Source organism: Drosophila virilis, unplaced genomic scaffold (genome assembly GCF_030788295.1).
Source record: "Drosophila virilis strain 15010-1051.87 unplaced genomic scaffold, Dvir_AGI_RSII-ME tig00001482, whole genome shotgun sequence".
NCBI lineage: Eukaryota > Metazoa > Arthropoda > Insecta > Diptera > Drosophilidae > Drosophila > Drosophila virilis.
The window spans coordinates 19,388-30,000 of record NW_027212838.1 but is presented as its reverse complement, the minus strand read 5'-3'; the positions used below and the strand labels follow the sequence as shown (position 1 = coordinate 30,000).

Below are 10,613 nucleotides of genomic sequence, written 5' to 3'. Positions count from 1 at the left end.
ACCAAGGAGTCTAACATATGTGCAAGTTATTGGGATATAAACCTAATAGCGTAATTAACTTGACTATTAATGGGATTAGTTTTTTAACTATTTATAGTTAATTAACGCAATCCCGGGGCGCTCTATATAGTTATGTATAATAATATTTATATTATTTATGCCTCTAACTGGAACGTACCTTGAGCATATATGCTGTGACCCGAAAGATGGTGAACTATACTTGATCAGGTTGAAGTCAGGGGAAACCCTGATGGAAGACCGAAACAGTTCTGACGTGCAAATCGATTGTCAGAATTGAGTATAGGGGCGAAAGACCAATCGAACCATCTAGTAGCTGGTTCCTTCCGAAGTTTCCCTCAGGATAGCTGGTGCATTTAACTGTTGTATAAAATAATCTTATCTGGTAAAGCGAATGATTAGAGGCCTTAGGGTCGAAACGATCTTAACCTATTCTCAAACTTTAAATGGGTAAGAACCTTAACTTTCTTGATATGAAGTTTAAGGTTATGATATAATGTGCCCAGTGGGCCACTTTTGGTAAGCAGAACTGGCGCTGTGGGATGAACCAAACGTAATGTTACGGTGCCCAAATTAACAACTCATACAGAAACCATGAAAGGCGTTGGTTGCTTAAAACAGCAGGACGGTGATCATGGAAGTCGAAATCCGCTAAGGAGTGTGTAACAACTCACCTGCCGAAGCAACTAGCCCTTAAAATGGATGGCGCTTAAGTTGTATACCTATACATTACCGCTAAAGTAGATGGTTTATATTACTTGTAATATAAATTTTGAAACTTTAGTGAGTAGGAAGGTACAATGGTGTGCATAGAAGTGTTTGGCGTAAGCCTGCATGGAGCCGCTATTGGTACAGATCTTGGTGGTAGTAGCAAATAATCGAATGAGACCTTGGAGGACTGAAGTGGAGAAGGGTTTCGTGTGAACAGTGGTTGATCACGAGTTAGTCGGTCCTAAGTTCAAGGCGAAAGCCGAAAATTTTCAAGTAAAGAAAAATCTAAATATATTTGTCATCTAACCGATTTTTATACACTTGAATAATTTTGAACGAAAGGGAATACGGTTCCAATTCCGTAACCTGTTGAGTATCCGTTTGTTATTAAATATGGGCCTCGTGCTCATCCTGGCAACAGGAACGACCATAAAGAAGCCGTCGAGAGGTATCGGAAGAGTTTTCTTTTCTGTTTTATAGCCGTACTACCATGGAAGTCTTTCGCAGAGAGATATGGTAGATGGGCTAGAAGAGCATGACATATACTGTTGTGTCGATATTTTCTCCTCGGACCTTGAAAATTTATGGTGGGGACACGCAAACTTCTCAACAGGCCGTACCAATATCCGCAGCTGGTCTCCAAGGTGAAGAGTCTCTAGTCGATAGAATAATGTAGGTAAGGGAAGTCGGCAAATTAGATCCGTAACTTCGGGATAAGGATTGGCTCTGAAGATTGAGATAGTCGGGCTTGATTGGGAAACAATAACATGGTTTATGTGCTCGTTCTGGGTAAATAAAGTTTCTATCATTTATGGTAGTTTCTTGTTCCCCGGATAGTTTAGTTACGTAGCCAATTGTGGAACTTTCTTGCTAAAATTTTTAAGAATACTAGTTGGGCTACCAATTAGTTCTTTTAAATTATAACGATTATCAATTAACAATCAATTCAGAACTGGCACGGACTTGGGGAATCCGACTGTCTAATTAAAACAAAGCATTGTGATGGCCCTAGCGGGTGTTGACACAATGTGATTTCTGCCCAGTGCTCTGAATGTCAAAGTGAAGAAATTCAAGTAAGCGCGGGTCAACGGCGGGAGTAACTATGACTCTCTTAAGGTAGCCAAATGCCTCGTCATCTAATTAGTGACGCGCATGAATGGATTAACGAGATTCCTACTGTCCCTATCTACTCAGTTCGTTTCAGACAGTCGTTGGGAACAGACGTGTTTATTTCATCGCTCGCTTCGCAAACAATTTTAAGATAACGGTGCTTTCAAGCAACGGTATCTTGTTTACATTTTGTGCGCTTATCAGCAATAAAGTTTTATTGCTTTGTTTACGTCGTTGCTGCGTGAGCAACAGGCGTTCGTGTGTGTGTGTGAAACCGCCAGCTTCTACGTGTGTGTGTGTGTGTGCGTGCTATTTATATATTAAATAGATAAGCGCACACCTGCGGACGATGCCGCCACGCAAAAAGAAGCCCGCTGAGAAGGGGGCTTTTGAAAATTGTAGGATGACGTCGGAAGATGAGGTGACCTTGTCGGAGTCGTCATCGAACAGCGAGGTAAGGCGGAGGAGCAAGCAGCGCCTGAGGAAGGCAACTTCCGAAAGCGCTGTCAGCTCAGTTGGTGCGCGTGAGGGGAGCGCTGTTCCCGCGGGAGCCGCAGATGGCTCGCCCGGAGCAGCGGGTGCAAGTGTGGAGGAGCGGGTTTTTGCCGTTCCTCATGCCGTGAGCGTTTTGGATGTGTCTGAACCTGCCGTGGAGGGGCCGTCGACAAGTGCGGCGGCTTTGAGGAAGCGGAAAGGAACAGCTGTCGAGCAGATGAAGGGGATAACGGGAGCTTTATTGCAGCTTGCACTCAAGGAGAGAGCCACGGGGTCGCTCATTTGCAAGTTAGTCGATTATACAGGGCAGTATGAGCAGCTCCTGTTCGCGCTTGTGGCGCAGAATGAGCGGCTGCAGGGGCGCTTGGAGGCCGTTTGCGGGGGTGCAGGCGTTTCGCATGAATTGCATGTTCCAGCCGGCCAAGCGCGGGCTCCGTCGGTGAACGCCGCCAGAGGGGGTCCCAGGTCGGCAGTGCCGTCTACCCCGGAGATGCCTCGGCCAGTTGAGACATGGTCCTTGGTTGTGCGCAGCAAGGCTGCTGGCAAAACCGCTAAGGACGTGGTTGAGCAGGTGGTGAAGGAGGTAGGTCCCTCTCTTGGTGTGCGGATACATGAGGTGAAACCTCTAAGGGATGGAGGTGCGTTAATTCGGACTCCATCGGTCGCCGAGCGTGAGAAAATTGTGGAGAACACAAAGTTCAACGAGGTGGGATTGGAAGTGTGTGTGAATGATAAATTAGGGCCGAAAGTTGTGGTTCAGGGCGTTCACTCGCAGATCACCCCTGACGAGTTCATGGGTGACCTTTACGAGATGAACTTAAAGGACAAAATGTCACTTGAAGCCTTTAAGAAAGGTGTCCGGATGACAAGTAAGCCATGGGCGGCGGGAGGTAATGTAGCAGTTAATATCGTCCTCGAGGGTGCTGTGGTGGCCATGCAGTCCCTTTTAGAAATCGGACGCTGCTACATAAAATGGTTTTCTTTTAGAGTGAGAAGTTTTGACCTGGTACCGGGATGCTACCGCTGCCTTGGCTTCGACCATAAGGTGGCGGAGTGCAGAGCCAAAGAGGACGTTTGCCGTCGCTGCGGCCAGATGGGTCACCGCGTGGCTCAGTGCAGCAATGCACTGAATTGCCGCAATTGCTCCTTTAAGGGGAAGCCGTCGGGACATCTGATGATGTCTCTAGCCTGTCCCATATACGGGGCGATTGTTGCGCGGGCGAATGCTAGACATTAAAATGTCTAGCAGATTTCTTCAGCTGAATTGTCAAAGGTCGTATGCAGCTATGTGTGATGTGGGGGCTATGATGTGTGAAAGGGGCAGCGTCGTTGCCCTGCTGCAGGAACCCTACGCGACCGGTGGTTGCGTAAGGGGATTGCCCGCATGTATGCGAGTATTCCCTGACAGCAGGGCTAACTCCGCTGTCATTGTGAATGATGTCAGTATTGAATGCACTTTGGTGAGTTCAACTGACTGGGGGGTGTGTGTGAGCCTAAGCGGCAGTTTTGGCAGGATTTTTGTAGTGAGCATGTATTGTAAGTTCGGGGATCCCCTCGAACCATACATTGCTTACTTGGATGAGGTGCTACTACTGGTTAGTAGCGTACCAGTCATCCTTGGTCTTGATGCGAATGCATCATCCCCCATGTGGTTCAGCAAGGTATCCAGACATTCGTCTGGGTATTCGAACCACACACGGGGTGAGATGCTAGCCGAGTGGGCCGTGTCCCAGGATGTTCGGGTCGTTAACGAACCCAGTGAGTGGTATACGTTTGCGGGTCCGGTGGGTCAGAGTGACATTGATGTTACTCTAGTGAATGCGGTGGCAATGAGTATGTATGCTTTTCATTGGTGTGTACTAGGTGGGCTTGGTGTGAGTGACCACAATCCGATTGAGATTGTTGTCACACACACTATTACGAGGAACGAAAGTGTTGGGGGTAATCGCTGGCGCACTTGTAGTGTGAATTGGTCCCTTCATGGGCTCATTGTGCAGGAGGCGGCAACGCAAGTTCCGCTTAATGCATTTAATGATTTGAATGTGGATGAGCAGGTCGTATGTGTGAATGGGTGGATAACTGGTGCGAATGATCGCATGTTTGAGAGGTACCGTAAGGTCAACCTTAAGCATGTGAAGTGGTGGACGAATCAGTTAAGCACCAAGCGGCGGATGGTCCGGTCTCTGCGGAAGCGATTCCAAAGGGCCAGAGCTACCAATGCGGATGGTGCAGCCCAACTCAGGATTGAATATAGTCGGTGTATGAATGAGTACAAGCAAATGCTTGTAAAGGTGAAAGAAGATGAATGGCGCTCTTTCCTGGAGCGCAATAAGGATGACCCCTGGGGTCGTGTTTATAAAATAGTTCGAGGTAGAGGCAGGGAAACGGATGTAAGTAGCCTCCGTGTTGGTAACGTTCAGTTAACGGCATGGAGGGATTGCATGAATGTCTTGTTGAATGAATTCTTCCCCAGAGCGGATCATCAGGACTCACCACCTAGTGTGGTTAGGCCTGTTGATCCGCTTCTGGATAGTGAGTTGGAGGTGGCTTTCTCGAGGTTAAAGTCGAGGAAGTCACCTGGTATGGATGGATTCACTGGAGAAATGTGTAAAAGTGTCTGGAAGTCAATTCCAGAGTATATGAATGCGATGTATGCGAAGTGTCTGAATGAGGGTTATTTCCCCAGTGAATGGAAGTGTGCGAGAGTGATAGTGCTCCTGAAGTCGCCTGACAGGATCAGGAGCAATCCTAGATCTTTTCGGGGCATCAGTCTTCTTCCGGTTCTTGGAAAAGTTCTGGAAAGGATTATGGTAGAAAGGCTTCAGGAGAGAATGAGTGACCAAATGTCTGACAGGCAATTTGGTTTTAGGCAGGGCAGATGTGTTGAGGATGCGTGGAGGTATGTTAGTGACTCTGTTGAGGCTAGCAGCTCCACGTATGTCTTGGGCATCTTTGTTGATTTTAAAGGTGCTTTCGACTACCTGAGTTGGGCGAGTGTTTTGAGAAGGTTGGATGAATGCGGGTGCCGAGAATTAGCTCTCTGGAAGAGCTATTTCTCTGGCAGACGTGCGTGTGCTGTAGGGCGGTGTGAATGTGTGAGCGTAAATGTGGTTCGTGGCTGTCCGCAGGGATCTATCTGTGGCCCATTCATTTGGAACCTCATGATGGACCCCTTGCTGGTGCAGCTTGAGCAGATGTGTAAATGTTGTGCGTATGCGGACGATCTGCTCATCTTGATTGAGGGTCGGTCGCGTCTTGAGATCGAGACGAATGCGGGTATGTGCTTGCGCACTGTGTATGAGTGGGGTGAAAGTGTTGGGGTCAGTCTTGCAATGGACAAGACAGTGTCAATGCTGCTCAAGGGCAGATTGGCAGCTAGTCGGCCACCCATTGTCAGACTGAATGGAGTGAATGTGAGGTATGCGTCTGAGGTGAAATACCTCGGCATAACCTTCGGCGAGAGGATGTGTTTCACTCCTCATATCGCTGGTCTCAAGGCCCGGCTACTTGGTTTGGTGGGGCAAGTGCGTCGTATTTTGAGGTCTGACTGGGGCCTAAGCAGACGTGCTGTCCGCACCATCTATGAGGGTCTGTTTGTTGCATGTGCAGCATATGGATCGTCTGTATGGTGCAAGGCGGTCACGACTGTGGTCGGCAGAAAGAAAGTGCTGGCTTGCCAGAGAGTGCTTCTGTTAGGTTGTTTGCCTGTGTGCCGCACTGTCTCTACGGAGGCAATGCAGGTACTGTTAGGAGTAGCCCCTCTTGACTTGGAGATCAGGCGTCGAGCCTTGATGTACAGGATCAAGAGGCGGCTGCCATTGCTGCAGAATGATTGGCTAGCGGGTAGGGATGTGGAGAGTTTAGGGCTTAGTGAATGCAAGAGATTGGTGAAAGAGTGTGTTTTGTCTGACTGGCAAGTCAGATGGGACACTAGCGTGAATGGGCGTGTCACTCATCGGTTTATACGGGAGGTTACATTTGCCGGCAGCCGACCAGACTTTGGGTTCGGCCTGAGTCTTGGATTCCTGTTGACTGGTCACGGTTCCCTCAATGCATTCCTGCATTCGAGGAACCTTTATGACAGTCCAGAATGCCGTTGTGGCTCGGCTGCTGAGACATGGGAGCATGTTCTCTGTGAGTGCACAAGGTATGCAGATTTTCGAGATCTGAGGGGGATGGGTATAAGTGAGGTTAGTGGCGGGTTTGACGTAAGTCAATCACTCTCCACTAGTGATAGGGTTAGAAGAATGAGTGAGTTTGCTAGAGCTGCATTTTCCAGGCGACGTTTGCAATTGCAGGAAGGAATTGTATGAATGATGATGGATGGTAGATGTGAGAATGTGGGGGTACGAATGTGGGGGTGTTTCTGAATGGTAATTTTTGTTGAACATTGTGTTGTGATGGGGCTACCAACCCTTAACTGTTTTGGAGTTTAAATTGGAAGTGCCCTTCTGGTACGAGGCCTGACCGGAGGCTTTTAATCTGGTACCACGGGTAACCAGGAGCCCACGGAACTTGTTCCGTCCTGGTTAGTTGGTGCGGCCCTTCGGGGAGTATCGTGGTGGTTGTGGTTTAACACCCAAATGCGGGTAGAGCATCGCTCGACGTGGAGTTGCGTCATACAACCGGGTTCCGTGACCCAGATTACGGAAGAGGCTTAGATAGTCCTCGTGCCAAACCAAGGTAGAAGTCACAACCAAACAGTCGTGTCTTTAATTGGTACCTGCGGAATTGTTCCAAGGGGGCGGTGATTGACGCTTGAATTAATCCTATACTAGGAACCGTGAGATTAAGCCATCGCGGCAGGTGCTCACGTTAAGCCCACTGACTTTCATGTCCCTATCTACTCAGTTCGTTTCAGACAGTCGTTGGGAACAGACGTGTTTATTTCATCGCTCGCTTCGCAAACAATTTAAGATAACGGTGCTTTCAAGCAACGGTATCTTGTTTACATTTTGTGCGCTTATCAGCAATAAAGTTTTATTGCTTTGTTTACGTCGTTGCTGCGTGAGCAACAGGCGTTCGTGTGTGTGTGTGAAACCGCCAGCTTCTACGTGTGTGTGTGTGTGTGCGTGCTATTTATATATTAAATAGATAAGCGCACACCTGCGGACGATGCCGCCACGCAAAAAGAAGCCCGCTGAGAAGGGGGCTTTTGAAAATTGTAGGATGACGTCGGAAGATGAGGTGACCTTGTCGGAGTCGTCATCGAACAGCGAGGTAAGGCGGAGGAGCAAGCAGCGCCTGAGGAAGGCAACTTCCGAAAGCGCTGTCAGCTCAGTTGGTGCGCGTGAGGGGAGCGCTGTTCCCGCGGGAGCCGCAGATGGCTCGCCCGGAGCAGCGGGTGCAAGTGTGGAGGAGCGGGTTTTTGCCGTTCCTCATGCCGTGAGCGTTTTGAATGTGTCTGAACCTGCCGTGGAGGGGCCGTCGACAAGTGCGGCGGCTTTGAGGAAGCGGAAAGGAACAGCTGTCGAGCAGATGAAGGGGATAACGGGAGCTTTATTGCAGCTTGCACTCAAGGAGAGAGCCACGGGGTCGCTCATTTGCAAGTTAGTCGATTATACAGGGCAGTATGAGCAGCTCCTGTTCGCGCTTGTGGCGCAGAATGAGCGGCTGCAGGGGCGCTTGGAGGCCGTTTGCGGGGGTGCAGGCGTTTCGCATGAATTGCATGTTCCAGCCGGCCAAGCGCGGGCTCCGTCGGTGAACGCCGCCAGAGGGGGTCCCAGGTCGGCAGTGCCGTCTACCCCGGAGATGCCTCGGCCAGTTGAGACATGGTCCTTGGTTGTGCGCAGCAAGGCTGCTGGCAAAACCGCTAAGGACGTGGTTGAGCAGGTGGTGAAGGAGGTAGGTCCCTCTCTTGGTGTGCGGATACATGAGGTGAAACCTCTAAGGGATGGAGGTGCGTTAATTCGGACTCCATCGGTCGCCGAGCGTGAGAAAATTGTGGAGAACACAAAGTTCAACGAGGTGGGATTGGAAGTGTGTGTGAATGATAAATTAGGGCCGAAAGTTGTGGTTCAGGGCGTTCACTCGCAGATCACCCCTGACGAGTTCATGGGTGACCTTTACGAGATGAACTTAAAGGACAAAATGTCACTTGAAGCCTTTAAGAAAGGTGTCCGGATGACAAGTAAGCCATGGGCGGCGGGAGGTAATGTAGCAGTTAATATCGTCCTCGAGGGTGCTGTGGTGGCCATGCAGTCCCTTTTAGAAATCGGACGCTGCTACATAAAATGGTTTTCTTTTAGAGTGAGAAGTTTTGACCTGGTACCGGGATGCTACCGCTGCCTTGGCTTCGACCATAAGGTGGCGGAGTGCAGAGCCAAAGAGGACGTTTGCCGTCGCTGCGGCCAGATGGGTCACCGCGTGGCTCAGTGCAGCAATGCACTGAATTGCCGCAATTGCTCCTTTAAGGGGAAGCCGTCGGGACATCTGATGATGTCTCTAGCCTGTCCCATATACGGGGCGATTGTTGCGCGGGCGAATGCTAGACATTAAAATGTCTAGCAGATTTCTTCAGCTGAATTGTCAAAGGTCGTATGCAGCTATGTGTGATGTGGGGGCTATGATGTGTGAAAGGGGCAGCGTCGTTGCCCTGCTGCAGGAACCCTACGCGACCGGTGGTTGCGTAAGGGGATTGCCCGCATGTATGCGAGTATTCCCTGACAGCAGGGCTAACTCCGCTGTCATTGTGAATGATGTCAGTATTGAATGCACTTTGGTGAGTTCAACTGACTGGGGGGTGTGTGTGAGCCTAAGCGGCAGTTTTGGCAGGATTTTTGTAGTGAGCATGTATTGTAAGTTCGGGGATCCCCTCGAACCATACATTGCTTACTTGGATGAGGTGCTACTACTGGTTAGTAGCGTACCAGTCATCCTTGGTCTTGATGCGAATGCATCATCCCCCATGTGGTTCAGCAAGGTATCCAGACATTCGTCTGGGTATTCGAACCACACACGGGGTGAGATGCTAGCCGAGTGGGCCGTGTCCCAGGATGTTCGGGTCGTTAACGAACCCAGTGAGTGGTATACGTTTGCGGGTCCGGTGGGTCAGAGTGACATTGATGTTACTCTAGTGAATGCGGTGGCAATGAGTATGTATGCTTTTCATTGGTGTGTACTAGGTGGGCTTGGTGTGAGTGACCACAATCCGATTGAGATTGTTGTCACACACACTATTACGAGGAACGAAAGTGTTGGGGGTAATCGCTGGCGCACTTGTAGTGTGAATTGGTCCCTTCATGGGCTCATTGTGCAGGAGGCGGCAACGCAAGTTCCGCTTAATGCATTTAATGATTTGAATGTGGATGAGCAGGTCGTATGTGTGAATGGGTGGATAACTGGTGCGAATGATCGCATGTTTGAGAGGTACCGTAAGGTCAACCTTAAGCATGTGAAGTGGTGGACGAATCAGTTAAGCACCAAGCGGCGGATGGTCCGGTCTCTGCGGAAGCGATTCCAAAGGGCCAGAGCTACCAATGCGGATGGTGCAGCCCAACTCAGGATTGAATATAGTCGGTGTATGAATGAGTACAAGCAAATGCTTGTAAAGGTGAAAGAAGATGAATGGCGCTCTTTCCTGGAGCGCAATAAGGATGACCCCTGGGGTCGTGTTTATAAAATAGTTCGAGGTAGAGGCAGGGAAACGGATGTAAGTAGCCTCCGTGTTGGTAACGTTCAGTTAACGGCATGGAGGGATTGCATGAATGTCTTGTTGAATGAATTCTTCCCCAGAGCGGATCATCAGGACTCACCACCTAGTGTGGTTAGGCCTGTTGATCCGCTTCTGGATAGTGAGTTGGAGGTGGCTTTCTCGAGGTTAAAGTCGAGGAAGTCACCTGGTATGGATGGATTCACTGGAGAAATGTGTAAAAGTGTCTGGAAGTCAATTCCAGAGTATATGAATGCGATGTATGCGAAGTGTCTGAATGAGGGTTATTTCCCCAGTGAATGGAAGTGTGCGAGAGTGATAGTGCTCCTGAAGTCGCCTGACAGGATCAGGAGCAATCCTAGATCTTTTCGGGGCATCAGTCTTCTTCCGGTTCTTGGAAAAGTTCTGGAAAGGATTATGGTAGAAAGGCTTCAGGAGAGAATGAATGACCAAATGTCTGACAGGCAATTTGGTTTTAGGCAGGGCAGATGTGTTGAGGATGCGTGGAGGTATGTTAGTGACTCTGTTGAGGCTAGCAGCTCCACGTATGTCTTGGGCATCTTTGTTGATTTTAAAGGTGCTTTCGACTACCTGAGTTGGGCGAGTGTTTTGAGAAGGTTGGATGAAT

The 10,613-nt window shown here is 49.4% G+C and overlaps 1 pseudogene; it reads left to right on the top strand.

The window, feature by feature from the left end:
* Window positions 1-1,977, top strand: part of LOC116649935 (large subunit ribosomal RNA) — a 2,771-nt pseudogene extending 794 nt beyond the window's left edge.
* Window positions 1,978-10,613: the final 8,636 nt, after the last annotated feature.